The sequence below is a fragment of the Salvia splendens genome, chromosome 17 (genome assembly GCF_004379255.2).
Source record: "Salvia splendens isolate huo1 chromosome 17, SspV2, whole genome shotgun sequence".
NCBI lineage: Eukaryota > Viridiplantae > Streptophyta > Magnoliopsida > Lamiales > Lamiaceae > Salvia > Salvia splendens.
Window position 1 is genome coordinate 17417632 of NC_056048.1, and position 16755 is coordinate 17434386.

General features: G+C 43.3%; 1 long non-coding RNA gene across 1 annotated transcript; it reads left to right on the forward strand.

Annotated features, from left to right (window-relative positions):
• Positions 1-583: 583 nt before the first annotated feature.
• On the forward strand, positions 584-1336 carry LOC121774650. Its single transcript, XR_006044969.1, has 3 exons — positions 584-1002; positions 1074-1141; positions 1217-1336. It is a non-coding gene; the product is annotated as an uncharacterized LOC121774650 (long non-coding RNA).
• Positions 1337-16755: the final 15419 nt, after the last annotated feature.

Consider the following 16755-nt stretch of genomic DNA (forward strand, 5'->3'; position numbering starts at 1 on the left):
TTTTTGTTGAATGTGATTTGGTTATTAATTCGAAATTTCTGAAAAATAATATTTAATTTCTGGCGGAGCGAGGAATTAAATATTTTGGGCTTGCACGAATAATATTCCTTGGCGCGATGAATTCTTTTAGTACTTGGCATAACACCAAGACACTATTTATTTTGTTGGATTGCGCGTAGGGGAGTGCGTAATGTGATTTAATATTCATACTTGCGTAGTGTGAATTAATTTTTGGTGGAGAGAAATATCTTCGATCTTCGTGGAATTTATTGGAAGTACTATATGCAGTACGCGGCATGTTTAAAAACCAAGGACTGGTTTTGAAGAATTAATATTTAAAACAACACTAAATATTAATTGTTTGCCTTAGGCGATTTAAATCTTTGTTGGGACCGGGATGACGAAATTAATTAAAGTTTTCCGTGAACTTTAATTAATAAAAAAAGATGCGAAAAGTAAAGTAAATATTTGGGCTTCTCAATTAGATAAAGTCCAATATTTTATTTTACAAATGGCTTTGGGCCATGGAAAAATAATGGAAGTCCAAATCAAATAAATAAAATTACATATCTTGGTCTACACTTCTAATTGGGTCCAAACAATTAAATAAATGGGAGATCCTCAAGCCCAATCCTTTCCTCTTCCATGCTACACGTTTCTTTTCAACATATTGACAAAAATCTGCTTCTTCTCCAGTGTAAGCATCATCAGCAAAAATCTTCAGTAATTCCCCTCCGTTTCACAGCCATTTCCTACACAATTAAATCACCCAAATCAAAGTCAATTATGGTGATTAATCTCAATTAAGTGCAGCTACTAATTACTCCTTAATTCCCATTATTGGAAATTAATCCCAATTACTACTCAAATCCACATAATCCACGGTGACTCCATTCCCATCACTCACCATCTGCAATTCCTAGAATAAACCAAAGACAGAGAGAGAGAGCCGAGAGGGATAAAGAGAGTAGAAGAACTTGTTTCCAATTCCTACAATTCACGGTAACACTCTTTCATCTTTCTGTTGACTACAATTCCTTGACAACCCCAAACTCATGGATTTATTCTCATAGAATTCACGGCAGAAACCGGGAAGGTTGAAGAACTGCCAAGTTCCTCATTCAATTCCATTCCAAACTTGGTAATCCTTTCATCAATTCATATATCAATTTCATACTACTTATCGAAATCAAACAACAACAATTTCTTTTGACAGAAATCACCATCCGGAGGAGCATAGTTGTTCCCCCAAATTCTAGCACCACCAAGTTCAATTCACCGAGCTATAAGAATTAATACTTAGAACAACACTAAATATCAATTGTTTGCGTTGGGCGATTTTAATCTTTGTTGGAAACCAGACTACAAAATTAATTAAAGTTTTCCATGAACTTTAAGTAGAGGTGAGCAAAAAAATCGAAAACAGAATATCCGAACCGAACCAAACCAAAATTTTAAAATTCGGTTTGGTTTTTTCAGTTTTTCGGTTCAGTTCGGTTCGGTTCGGTTCAGAAGAAAAAAAAACAAAAACCAAAAAATTGAATTATATTTGAAATATAATATTATATGTGTTTATTCTATTAATTTAAAACATTAAATCATATATATAATATATATTCTTTTAATATATTTTATATAATATGCATTATATATATTTTATTAATTTTATATTATATAGTATATTATTGAAGGGCTACGATAAGGTAGTAGTGTGGTTTCACACGTAGTAAGCAAGTGTGCACAGAAAAAACTAATGCAAGTGCTCGGTCAAGACACCACGCTCCTTAAATCCACTGGATCACCAGGTCCAGGAACTCAAGAGAACACAGAGTGTTTTTGTCGTTGGACACACTCGACTCCCCTTCAAAAATAAATCCCTCAACCCGAATACTATAAATTAGCATAGGGAAGCGGGGTCGATCCCACGAAGATGGATTCGTGAAATAGTGCTTAGAGACTCTGGAAACAAGCGGCTGCTGCCACGCAAAAGGGTTGAGAATTTTAACTACCTCTAGATCTAGGCACGAAATGTAAATGCTAGACCTAAGACACAGAAAATGTAATAGAATCAGACTTCAATATTGAGAGACACATTTTACTTCCTAGATTAAGTAAACGACTAACTAACTAAGACTAGACAGGGAAAATAAAACAGTGGGGACCATGACTCTAAATATAGAAGGTACGGCTAAAGCTGCAAATAACAAACTCATGCTCCAACTAACAACGACATGCAATTTTCTAACCGATTCAAGCACGCAAATGGAGAAAACAGAGCATATATCTAGATTCGAATAGAATATAAAGATTTGGATGCCGGAAACTTGCTATGAACCGGAAATACATCAGATCTACGTAAACTAGGCAAAATGAAATGAAAACACGTAAACTAGGCATAAAATTAAATAAATCTTGCTCAGATTCACGTCGGGTGCTTAATCCTCTCCGGATCCAAGCGATCCGAACCCAACAACAGACACAATCGACTCCATAACTCCGGTTTTCACAGATCTGCTCCGATCAACTCTGAATTCAAACAATCACAGATAACTCCACAACACCAGCGAACTCAACCGTCCGATTCATCCACAAACAGACTCCGATCACCCAGATCCAACCACAAACCTGCATAAATTCAGAAAACAACTGCGAAACGCACCCAACTCGAACAATCCAACTCCAAAATTCTGAAAAACAACATAACAGACGTAACAGAAAATCAAACTTGCATTAAAATAAGAGAATATTCGGCAAAAGCAAACAGGGGTCTGAGCTTCGAACAGCGAAGCTCGGCAAAATCAGCAAAGTATGAAAGCGGAAATTAAATTGTTTCTTCGCCCCCACCGAAGGACGGTGTTACAACCCAATCGAAAATATATGAAAGCTCAAAGTAAACCCCAGTGCATGACCCCCCTGAATCTCCCCACGAAAAGACCCAAGTGTGTGAAAAGTGAACTAAGCTACAGGTTGTTAGCGAGGCCTCCAACCCAGAAGATCCCTCCAGCGTGCATGCTTCTGCCTTTTATAGACGCGGACATAGCCTTCTAGAGTCTTCGTAGAAATCTCTATTCTACACTTCAACTACGAGGCTTCCTCCCTCAAGCAATTTTCCGCATAATGTCCACTCATTCCCCTATTTCCTAGGTCCACGCAACTGTCCTCCTCATTTCCTGGACCTGGCGAAAATCTTCACACACCTGGCTTAAAACGTGCGTTAGACCCAGAAATTTTACGAATTAAAATCCTAGGCCTATGCATGAAATTAGCCTTATCAAACTGCTCACACTTAAACCATGCTTATCCTCAAGTATGAAAGACAACAAAAAGAAATAAGGCGAATTTCTTTGCACGGTTCCCATGAACGACTCTACAAACAAGATACTAACACAAAAACAGACTCCTAAACCTAGACAACTACAGACTCAGAAAAGAAAAGAACACACAAAGAACACAAAACACAACAAATAAGCATGCACTAGTTTCAACTTTTAGGCGACTGTCCCCACAAGCTTAAGTTCTCTTTGATCGTCTACAGTCTTCAAATCCTCCGTCTTCCTTCGTCGACCTAAACGGTCCGTCAGTTTGTCAAGAAACCTATGGATTTCCTAGCGGTTAGGTTCGCTCGATCACTCATTCCTTACCAGGGATGTTAGGATCAAAACGCTCCAAAGTTAAAGTTACACCACTGATGCGTTGGGTTATGAGAGTTTCTCCTTTCTATCATCTCCTTTTTCCCTATCCTCTTTTTTTTTATTCCTGGGTTAGGTAATTTTTTACTTCTTGCCCTTAGGTAGTTAACCGTCTTTTTCTTTTCTTTTTCCCAATTTCCCCCTGGACTTCGTCCAGCTTATACCTCCGAATTTTATTTTATTTCTCCCCTGGACTTCGTCCAGCTTATACCACCAGTTCCTGGACTTCGTCCAGCTTATACCTCCATAACCCATTTTTTCTCCTTTATACTCTATTCCCTAAGCATCAAGTGGTTGCCAATTTTTCACATGTTAGCTCAAAGCGTTTAGGCTTATAACTCACTTTTATAGTAGGGCTGCACAGCTAGGTTATCTAAGGCATTTTCCATCGTCCTTACTTCATTCAGACCGCTTTTAGTTTATTAAGGAAAAAGGCATCAAAGTTGACGTGCATCCTTTCTTCAATTGCTCTTACTAAGGGAATTTTTGCCTTATTGTATCCACTAGCTCATGCAACACGCAACACACAGAAATAAAAAAAACTGAAGACTCTAAGACTCTCATTCACAGAAAAAGAAAAACAAAACAAAACATATACTGCACCTATTCCCTCCCCGGCAACGGCGCCATTTGAAGGACTACGATCTGGTAATAGTGTGGTTTCACACGGAGTATGCAAGTTTGCACAGAGAAAACTAATGCAAGTGCTCGGTCAAGACACCACGCTCCTTAAATCCACTGGATCACCAGGTTCAGGAACTCAAGAGAACACAGAGTGTTTTTGTCGTTGGACACACTCGACTGCCCTTCAAAATTAATCCCTCAACCCGAACACTATAAATTAGCATAGGGAAGCGGGGTCGATCCCACGATGATGGATTCGTGAAGTAGTGCTTAGAGACTCTGGAAACAAGCGGCTGCTGCCACGCAAAAGGGTTGAGAATTTTAACTACCTCTAGATCTAGGCACGAAATGTAAATGCTAGACCTAAGACACAGACAATGTAATAGAATCAGACTTCAATACTGAGAGACACATTTTACTTCCTAGATTAAGTAAACGACTAACTAACTAAGACTAGACAGGGAAAATAAAACAGTGGGGACCATGACTCCAAATATAGCAAGTACGGCTAAAGCTGCAAATAACAAACTCATGCTCCAACTAACAACGACATGCAATTTCCTAACCGATTCAAGCACGCAAATGGAGAAAACAGAGCATATATCTAGATTCGAACAGAATATAAAGATTTGGATGCCGGAAACTTGCTATGAACCGGAAATACATCAGATCTATGTAAACTAGGCGAAATGAAATGAAAACACGTAAACTAGGCATAAAATTAAATAAATCTTGCTCAGATTCACGTCGGGTGCTTAATCCACTCCGGATCCAAGCGATCCGAACCCAACAACAGACACAATCGACTCCATAACTCCGGTTTTCACAGATCTGCTCCGATCAACTCCGAATTCAAACAATCACAGACAACTCCACAACACCAGCGAACTCAACTCTCCGATTCATCCACAAACAGACTCCGATCACCCAGATCCAACCACAAACCTGCATAAATTCAGTAAACAACTGCGAAACGCACCCAACTCGAACAATCCAACTCCAAAATTGAAGACTCCAAAATTGAACAATCCAACACGCAACACACAGAAATAAAAAAAAAATTGAAGAGGACTCTCATTCACAGAAAAAGAAAAACAAAACAAAACAAATACTGCACCTATTCCCTCCCCCTCCCACTTCACTCAAGCTTGTCCCCAAGCTATCCTAGTGAAGGGGGGGAATAGGGAAGTATAAACAACACAAAACAGACCACAAAACAAACAAACAACATTCTAAAAACAAAACAAACTTCCCACACTTAGACAGTACACCGGGCTAAGTGGGAGAAAACTCAACAACCAAAACCAAACATGCAAAAATAGCACAACCCCTTCTCGCACTTAGACCAAAGATTGGGCTAAGTGTGGGAAGGTGCAACACATAGATACAGAACGAAGCATGCTGGCACAGATAATCATAAACAGAAAGCAATAAAAGATGAAAAGTAAAAGTTACTTGGGTTGGGGGAAATCAATTCGGGGTCTGGCCCCCTCGGGAGCCAGACTTGGGCGGCACGGCCTGTTGGGTTACTTTAGCTTTCTTTCTTGACGGCGACTCCGGCTTCTCTGTCATCTCTTCTGTCTGTCTGGGTACGGTCTTCTTCAAGGTCACGGGTCTAGTGGAAGACGGGGTGGTTAGAGGCTTGGTGGCTTGTGGCGGCTTCCGGATAGATAGATTTCCTGGACCTAGCGCCTTGGATCCGCCACAAGGTGCAGGAAGTGACTTTGGCGCGTTCGGGAATTTATCGCGCAACCACTTCATCATTGTCATCATTAAAGAGACTGCCTCTCCCATCCTATCTGCGTGCCTCGACGACGCTGCCACCAGATCAGTGATGCGCCCCTTTAAGGCCAAGACCTCCTCTCTGCTCATCCCGATCTCTCTTTTCATCTTTTCTACCTCTGTTCTCATTCCGGTGACCTCTTTCCGTACTCTCTCAATCACAACATTTTCCTTTCCTTTACCCCGTAGGGCCACAATCTCTTCTCTCACTATTTTAATTTCAGATCTCATCCATCCAACCTCCGTTCTCATTTCTTCCACTTCAATCCCGCTACCTGCTTCCACACTCGCTGTTTCCTGTTTCACCTGCACATCTGACTTGCCAACTTCGTAAAAACAGACCTTCTTCCCCTGCGTGATTAACAACCCCTTGTTGAAGAAGTAATCCATGTTGAAGACCTCCGGGGGTAGACACATCTTCACTTCCCGGCAAGACTTGTGGATCCTCATGATACATTGTGCTGCAAATAAGCCCCCAAAAGATGTCATGTGTATAGGTGTCTGGAAGGGTTGGCAGTTACTTGGTGGCAAGCTTGGGCTAACCAGTAGCCCAAGTGGACACGCACTCCGGTGGCCATAAACCTGGCGTGAACTTCGGCGGACCAACCATTCTCTCGTTCTATAAACCTTCGTCGTCCTCTGTTCGCGTCAGCAGACCCATCCGTAGAGTCCATTCACGGATGGTCATCACATGCTCTTCATTGAAGAGGCGGAAGTTGATGGACTCGGCATCCAAGTCAGTGGTCGACTTAAAACGGAAGGTCGAAAAGAATTCTCGTGCCAAATCTATTGGAACTTCGGTGGTGCTGTGCTTAAGCAACCAGTCAAAACCGATTGCGTCGATGTATGCTCGGAATTCATCGTTGCTCGAGATCTCCTTAAGCTCGGCCGAATCGTACATTTTCCTGGATTTAGCATACTTCCCCACGGCACTCTTTTCCTTATATATTGCTGTGCGTTTTGGGTCTGTGAACTTTCTCATCTTGTCCAGCAGCTCCTTGGTGATCCAGATTTCCGTTGGCTCGAAGTTGAGCTCTTCTTGTTGTTCCTTTTCAGAGTCGCTGGACCCATCAGGGCTTCCGGACTCAGCAGCGTACGGTACCTTAGCAGGCGGAGGGAGAGAGGGTTCAACGGACTTCCCTTTTGCTTTCTTGGTCGAGGAATGAGCAATCTGTTTTCCTTTCCTCTTCCTCTCGACCGCGTGGCGGCGCTTCTCCTCGTCGCTCTCCCCATCGCTAGGTCTAGGAGAGACTACCTGCGCAGGGGCTGCGGTCTCTAGACCCAGCGACCCTTCTTCTGTCTGCGGGACGTGTTCCTCGATGTCATCACGTAAACTCCGACGAGCTTGCCTCCTTGCGTCCCTTGCGTCAACCGGTGAATCGGTCCCGTCGGGGACATCAGTCAAATCCACCATCAAATTCATCCCGTCGCTGACGGGTTCCTGTACATCTCCAGAAACGAGGGCTTCTCCATCCTCAATCAACAATGTGGTTGCCCCCGCGATGTAAATAGGGGTTTCTACCCCAACCGAACCTTCCTGGTCGTGGGTTTTAGCACCCACTGCTTTTACAGGGGTCACCCCCTCACTAACACTTTCTTGGGCTTCATTGCCCTTCAAAACAGTCTCACAAACATAAGGGGTTTCCCCCTCTCCAAACTTCTCCAAAACAGGGGTTTCCCCCTCAGTACGACTATCAGCAACAGCAGAAAGATCCACACCCACAGATTCAGGTAGGGTTTCTCTCTCAACAAAATCCACAGTGGCAAGCACAGGGTTCACCCCCTCAGAGATTCCAACTACTTCATCATTTAAAACAGGGGGTTCTCCCTCAACGACAGAATCTAACCTGGGTTCACTTTCAGCCAATAGTTCTAGCCCTGCCGCCAGATCTGCTTCTTCTTCGTGTTTTTCTGCGGCGGTTGTCTCTGGGACGGCAGTGGTGGGTTTTGCAACGGACTCTGGTTGGGGTGTTGAAACCCCTGAAGTTTCCGGTGGTGGTACGGCAGATGTTGAAACAGCCGGTACGGTTCCCCCATCGCAGATGCGAACATGGAAAATGCCTCCATCGCTTTTTCCGGCCCCCAAAGTTTTTGTAGTAAGTCAGCCATGAATGCCGCCGCGTTAGAATCGGCGGATCATGAAGTGCTTCCGGTACTCTGTTTGTTGTCCATGAAGAATTCTGCAAAACTTTCACAGAAACTCGGACGGAATTTTCTTTGATTAGGGTTAGAGAAAGAAAACCTAGAGAGAAATTTGGGGAATTTCGAATGCAGAGAGAGTGTGAGTAATGAAAAATAAAAAGCATCACTCGGTTATTAGCTGATAGGTATGGAAGAGGACGGTTTTGCAGGCTTGACGCTAGCGACCGTACGCTTCCCCATAAAAGTGGCTTTTGAAATCCGAACCGGTGCCAACTCCCTCCAATATTTACTCCTCAATTCCCTGCCCTAGTAGATACTTCCTGCAAAGTCACACTTAAAAAAAACATCAAACTAAAAAAAAATGAAACGCCAGACTCCCCGGGTCTTGGGTATGACAGTATCAAAATCATGCCTAAGGAGTCTGGTTTTCCGAAAATATTTTAGGAAGATTGTTTTTTTTTCATTTGTTTGGATTTTTCCTTGAATTAAAGAAAATAATTAAATATTTACAAATTGTGTTCAAGTGTTCTCAAGATTCCCTAGGTCAGGTCATGGTAAAACTTCTTGGTTACTGGACCTAGGAAATCTCTAAGAACACTCACTTCCCAGACCGTTTAGACGATATCAGGGAGTGCGCGTAGTGGCATTTCGTCCACTACACACATCTCCGAGTTATCCCTAAATACCTTCACACGATGTTGAAAAGAAAATGAGTCGAGTTTGAAGTACTTCCCTGGATCTCTACTGCTCCATTTGCACGAAGACTCACAATAGTGTATGGTCCAGTCCATTTGGACTTCAGCTTACCAGGCATCAATTTTAGGCGGGATTGGAATAGGAGAACTTTTTGACCTACTCTCAATTTTTTGACCCGTAGGTTCTTGTCATGCCAGAGTCTTGTTTTCTCTTTGTACCACATTGCCGATTCATATGACTCCAGCCTTAACTCCTCCAACTCCTGCAGCTGCAATTTTCTCTCTTCCTCATAGGACTCAGGTCTCATGTTAATCTTCTTGACCGCCCAATATGCTCGGTGTTCTAATCCCACGGGCAAGTGACACATTTTTCCGAACACAAGCCTATAAGGTGACATCCCAATAGGCGTCTTGTACGCTGTCCTGTAAGCCCATAGTGCATCTCCAAGCCTCTTACTCCAGTCCTTCCTAGACGGATTAACCGTCTTCTCCAGTATCGCCTTTATCTCCCTGTTGGAGATCTCTGCTTGCCCATTTGATTGAGGGTGGTATGGTGTGGAAAGGCGATGGTGAACTTTGTACTTTCTCATTAGAGCTTCAATAGTCCGGTTACGGAAATGCGTCCCATTGTCAGATATTATAGCTCTGGGCACTCCGTACCTGTTAAAAATGTTAGCCCTAAAGAATTTCGCTACCTCTTTGGCTTCACAAGATGTGGTCGCCTTGGCCTCTATCCACTTTGAAACATAATCAACTGCCACAAGTATGTATGCGTTCCCGTATGAAGATGGAAATGGACCCATGAAGTCTATTCCCCAGACATCGAAGATCTCACACACAATCACTGGAACTTGTGGCATTTCATCCCTACTGGAGATTCCCCCGGTCTGTTGACACCTCTCACAGTTCTGACAAAACTCGAAAGCATCTTTATGCAATGTAGGCCAGTAAAAACCGCTATCTAACACCTTCCTTGCGGTCTTCCTAGGTCCAAAGTGACCTCCACAAGCTAGGGCATGGCAATGATTTAGTACATCCCTCTGTTCCCACTCCGGGATACACCTCCGGATTACTTGGTCAACTCCCATTCTCCACAAATACGGATCGTCCCAGAAATAATACTTGGCTTCGCTTTTGAGCTTCATTCTCTGGGCCCGGGAGATTTCCTGCGAACTAGGCACCTCTCCAGTGACCAAGTAATTTTCCAGGTCTGCGAACCATGGCTCATTGTTTAGATGACATTTACCTTTTTCAGAATCTCCTGGACCTGTTAACGCCATGATTTTTTCCCAATTGATAGGTCTAGGAAATTCCCCTAAATAATACAAATGTTCCTCGGGGAATGCATCTGGTATTGCTTCCTCGGTCTCCCATTGAAAAATACGACTAAGGTGGTCAGCCACCTTGTTCTCAGTTCCTTTCTTATCCTTAACCTCCCAATCAAATTCTTGTAAAAGTAACACCCAACGGATTAATCTTGGTTTAGACTCCTTCTTCACCAGCAGGTACTTAATGGCCGCGTGGTCGGTGAAAATGATCACCTTCGACCCCAGCAAGTACGGGCGAAATTTCTCAAATGAATATACCACCACCAGCATTTCTTTTTCGGTGGTGTCATAGATCTTCTGGGCTTGATTTAGCGTCTTGAATGCATAAAAAATCACGTAGCTTTTCCCATCAACTCTTTGACCTAGCACCGCTCCCACGGCATAGTCGCTTACGTCACACATGATTTCAAAAGTTAGATTCCAGTCGGGCGCTCTAATAATGGGAGCAGAAACTAACCTATCCTTCAACAACTGAAAAGCTTTTTTGCACTCCTCATCGAAAACAAACTCCACATCGTTATGCAATAAGTGAGTGAGTGGTTGAGCGATCCTTGCGAAGTCCTTTATAAACCTACTATAGAATCCTGCGTGCCCTAGGAATCCTCTCACCTCTTTCTGATTCGTCGGGTAAGGCAGTTTTGAGATAACATCAATTTTTCCTTGATCTACTTGTATGCCTCTTTCTGACACCACATGCCCTAGGACAATTCCCTCAGGGACCATAAAGTGGCATTTCTCGAAATTCAAAACCAAATGCTTCTCCTGGCACCTCCTCAGCACTATATCCAAACTTGCCAAACACGAGTCAAATGAATTCCCGTACACAGTGAAGTCGTCCATAAAAATCTCAATGCAATCTTCCAGGAGATCCGAGAAGATACTCATCATACACCGCTGAAAAGTACCTGACGCATTGCACAGGCCAAACGGCATCCTTCTGTAAGCATACGTTCCAAAGGGACACGTGAAAGTTGTCTTCTCCTGATCCTCGGGATCCGCATAGATTTGAAAATACCCACTATATCCATCCAGGAAACAAAAATATTGCTTGCCCGCCAACCTTTCCTACATCTGGTCAATGAAAGGTAATAGGAAGTGATCCTTCTTGGTAGCCTCGTTCAGCTTCCGGTAGTCAATACACATCCTCCACCCAGTAACAAGTCGAGTAGGGACCAACTCATTTTTATTGTTCTTAACCACCTGTATTCCTGACTTCTTTGGTACCATATGTACTGGACTGACCCATTCACTGTCTGGTATGGAATATATGATTCCTAGGGATAGCAACTTCAATACTTCCTTCAGCACTTCTTCCCTTATGTTCGGATTCAACTTGCGTTGTGGGTCCCTACAGGCTTTTGCTCCTTCTTCTAGGCGAATGTGATGCATGCACAGATCTGGACTGATCCCAACCAAGTCAGAGAGTGTCCACCCAATAGCCTTCTTGTTTCTCCTGATTACATTCAACAATTCCTCTTCTTGTCCCTCGGTCAAGCTGCTGTTAATAATCACCGGGAAATTTTCATTCTCCTCCGGATACGCATACTTGAGCCCAGGTGGAAGCGTTTTCAACTCTTTCTTGGGAACATCTTTTTCCTGGGGCAAGGGATTTTTCTCTGTCGACTTAGTTGTTATTCCCTTCTTAGACTCAGTAGAATTGTCCACGCTCGCCACATAAGGTGCCTTCCTTGATCTGGCTAGCTCCGGGTTCGTACAGAATTCCAGAATCGCTTCAGCTAGCTCATCATCTGATAACTCACTCGTGTTCATTGCTTGACACCAATTAGCTACTTCTCTATCAATGTCATGACTTATTTCGGAATTCTCGATCTGTTCCTGCATTAACTCTGTCTCAAGATATTCTTGGACTAAGGGGTTAATAACATCTATAGCATGCAAATTTTCAACGTCAAGAGGGTTTTTCATTGCCTCATCTATGCTGAATGTATATTTCTCCCCATTATATTCAAGGCAGATGGTACCATAAAAAACATCAATGATAGTCTTAGCGGTACGCAGGAAAGGTCTCCCTAAAAGTACTCCACCAGACTCTGCAGATTCATTATCACTCATTCTAATCACATGGAAATCTGATGGGTACAAGAAGTCATGTACCTTTACTATCACGTTCTCAAGCACTCCTTCAGGACAAATGCATGACCTGTCTGCCAATTGGATCACAACTTTGGTGTCCACCATGCGTACCCCTACTAACTTCTTGTATATACAGTGGTAACACATTTATGGATGCACCTAAATCACACATAGCATGCTCGATTTTTACATCACCAATAGAGATGGGTAAGGTAAACATACCTGCATCATTGCATTTCGAAGGCATCCTCCGCTTTTGAATCACTGCAGAGATGTTCTCGCCGATCAAAATTTTCCCACTAGGTCTAGCCTTCCCAGCTATAAATTCTTTAATGAACTTGCTAAACACCGGCAATTTCAAAGCCTGTAAGAATGGTAGATTAATCTCCAATTTCCCAAAAATATCCATGAAATCCACCGGCTCTTCCTTCTTCTTCTTAGCTTCCCCCCGGCTTGGGAAAGGCTTCAGTCGCTTCCCTGCTCCGATAGAGCTTTCAGCTGAGAATTCTCCAGTTTCCTCCCTTACTGCCTCGTTCTCCAACTCCGGCTCTGGATCGAGGAAAAATGGTTCAGTTGACTTAGGCAGGGGTTTCTCCAAATCTCCTGTTTCAAGGTCATCCTTGACCAAGGAAATTTCTCCCTCCAAGTTCCTGGATCTAGGAATTGTATCCTCGTACTTCTTGTCTTCCTTGGAACCTGTCGCTTCCTTCGTTCTTACCACTGGCCCTTCATATCCCTTCCCGGATCTCAAGGTAATCTGACTTATATTCGCTCTATCCGGTGGCCTTACTGAGGCGGGAATCTTTCCTTCATTTCCCCTCATATCACTCAAAGAAGTGGCTATCTGCGATAATTGCTTGGCCAGCATATACATGGCCGCCTTTTGCTCTTGTTGAGCATCTTGAAGCTTGTGCACTACGTCATTGTTTGATTGCAGGTTGTTTTGCATATGTTGCTGAGAACTGACGAGATCGTGCACCATATCATCGATACTCTTTTGTGGCTTTGGTGGCTGACTGGGTCCTGGCCCTATATTCAGAGTCGGTCCACTCATCTGATTTTGACGAGCGTTTCCTTGACCTCCTGAAGAGTTGTTGTATTGATTTCCTTGACCATAGTAATTGTTCTGAAAATTCATTTGGTGCGGTGGTACATAAGAGTTCCCTTTATTGTTCTGATTTTTGTTTCCCAGCTCGAGTGGTCTCCTTGGTTCCGATTGATCCAGCTGCCCTGCCCCTCTTGATTCCTTCCTGACCAGTTACCTTGTCTTTCGGGCTGAGGTTCAAACTGCTGACTTTGTTGTGGTGTTGGCTGATTCTGTTCATTGTCAGTCCATCTGAAATTTGGATGGTTTCTCCAGGGCGCATCTCTCTGTCTCCCTGGATTACAGCTCCCATCGGGATTCCAACTTCCCATTGCATTGACCTGGGCCTGATAATCTCCTTCCTGGGTCCCGTAATATTGCTGAATTTGATTATCTCCTGGACCAGAAGATTTCTCCTTCCCTTGTGAAACTGGTGGATTTGATTTTTCAATTGCGTTCAATAGAGCTTTCTCGAGCCTGTCAATCCTTGCTTCTACCTTATCGTCTTCTTGCTCTCTCACAGCATGCGCCGATCCTCTCCTCACTGCATTTCTAGGGTTATCGTACGCCTTCTTAGCGTCGATCAACTTCCCCAGGATTTCTCTTGCCTCACTTCCCCTCTTCCTTGTGAAATTCCCCCCACTCGAGGAGTTCATTAAGTCCTTTGACTCAGGAGTTGCCCCTTCGTAAAACAGAGAGTAGGTCTCTGCCTCTATCATTCGGTGATTCGGGCATGCATCCAACAATCCCTTGAATCTCGACCAATACTGACTCAAGGATTCATCGTAATCCTGTTTACACTCTAGTATTTATTTTTTCAGTGCATTCGTCTTGTTGGATGGGAAGAAATAATCTAAGAATTCCAACTTGAAGTCCCTCCATGTGCGGATAGAATCCGGGGGCAACCTCAATAACCACGTATTAGCTTCCCCCTTCAAGGTAAACGGAATTGCCTGTAGGCGATAATCCTCCTCTGTTGCTTCATTCGGCCTCTTCTGAATACCACACAACTTACTGAATTCATTTAAGAACTCATACGGACACTCATTTCTACGCCCAGAGAACGTTGGCAAGATGCCGAGTACGTTTGTCTTGATCTCAATAGTCCTCTGGCGCTGGTTCATTATTATGGCTTGGGCCGGCTCTCTATCTAAATGAGCTGTCAACGACCCTATCTCTGGATCTTGATCTACCACTTGCGCCATGACTACTTCCTCTGCTTCCCCTGTTTCTGACTCTGTTTCTGATTCGAGTGGTGACTCTGGATCTTCGCGTCCTGACGACGTCCAAGATTCGTTGCTAGTAAATTCACACGAAAACGAATCTCACGTGGTGAACCCTGATCTGGTGGTCACAGTAGAGACTGTATCCTTAACCTGCCAATTAAACTGGCCGTGCTTCCACCCAGATGAGTTGCTCCAGTGGGCAGATCTTGAGTCTCTGCTCATAAACTACAAATAAAAAAAGAAAGAAAATAAATCAAAACACCACAGACTCTGAACACTAACACAAAGCACGCCATCCATCCCCGACAACGGCGCCATTTGGAGGGCTACGATCTGGTAGTAGTGTGGTTTCACACGGAGTAAACAAGTGTGCACAGAGAAAACTAATGCAAGTGCTCGGTCAAGACACCACGCTCCTTAAATCCACTGGATCACCAGGTCCAGGCACTCAAGAGAACACAGAGTGTTTTTGTCGTTGGACACACTCAACTCCCCTTCAAAAATAAATCCCTCAACCCGAATACTATAAATTAGCATAGGGAAGCGGGGTCGATCCCACGAAGATGGATTCGTGAAGTAGTGCTTAGAGACTCTGGAAACAAGCGGCTGCTGCCACGCAAAAGGGTTGAGAATTTTAACTACCTCTAGATCTGGGCACGAAATGTAAATGCTAGACCTAAGACACAGAAAATGTAATAGAATCAGACTTCAATACTGAGAGACACATTTTACTTCCTAGATTAAGTAAACGACTAACTATGAAAGCGGAAATTAAATTTATGAACCGGAATATAAAGATTTGGATGCCGGAAACTTGCTATGAACCGGAAATACATCAGATCTACGTAAACTAGGTGAAATGAAATGAAAACACGTAAACTAGGCATAAAATTAAATAAATCTTGCTCAGATTCACGTCGGGTGCTTAATCCACTCCGGATCCAAGCGATCCGAACCCAACAACAGACACAATCGACTCCATAACTCCGGTTTTCACAGATCTGCTCCGATCAACTTTGAATTCAAACAATCACAGATAACTCCACAACACCAGCGAACTCAACCCTCCGAAATCAACATAACAGACGTAACAGAAAATCAAACTTGCATTAAAATAAGAGAATATTCGGCAAAAGCAAACAGAGGTCCGAGCTTCGAACAGCGAAGCTCGGAAAAATCAGCAAAGTATGAAAGCGGAAATTAAATTTATTTCTTCGCCTCCACCGAAGGACGGTGTTACAACCCAATCGAAAATATATGAAAGCTCAAAGTAAACCCCAGTGCATGACCCCCCTGAATCTCCCCACGAAAAGAACCCAAGTGTGTGAAAAGTGAACTAAGCTACAGGCTGTTAGCGAGGCCTCCAACCCAGAAGATCCCTCCAGCGTGCATGCTTCTGCCTTTTATAGACGCGGACATAGCCTTCTAGAGTCTTCGTAGAAATCTCTATTCTACCCTTCAACTCCGAGATTTCCTCCGTCAAGTAATTTTCCGCATAATGTCCACTCATTCGCCTATTTCCTAGGTCCACGCAACTGTCCTCCTCCTTTCCTGGACCTGGCGAAAATCTTCACACACATGGCTTAAAACGTGCGTTAGACCCAGAAATTTTACGAATTAAAACCCTAGACCTATGCATGAAATTAGCCTTATCAATTATATTGTTTTAGTAAATATAAAATAAAATATTATATTTTATTAAGTTTGGTTATTGGTTTTTCGGTTCGGTTCAGTTTGGATTTTGAACTAATTTTGGTTTTTCGGTTTTGGTTTGGTTTGGGCAAAAAACCGAACCGAACCCGAATGCTCACCCCTAACTTTAATTAAAAAAAAGAGATGCGAAAAGTAAAGCAAATATTTGGGCCACTGGGAAGCAAGTGAGAAAATTCTAAGGTACTTGAAGTAAATTCCCGGACATGGATTATTTTACTCGAGTGAGTCAGATCCTACTCTTAGCATCTTCTCAAATGCGGATTGGGCAACTTGCCCCGGCATTTGGGGCATCGCGGCGGACATCGGCGTACTATCACCGATGGAAAAATAAGGCGCCTGTGACTCGCTCGTGGCGGGGGAATCGCTATCGTGGTGCTC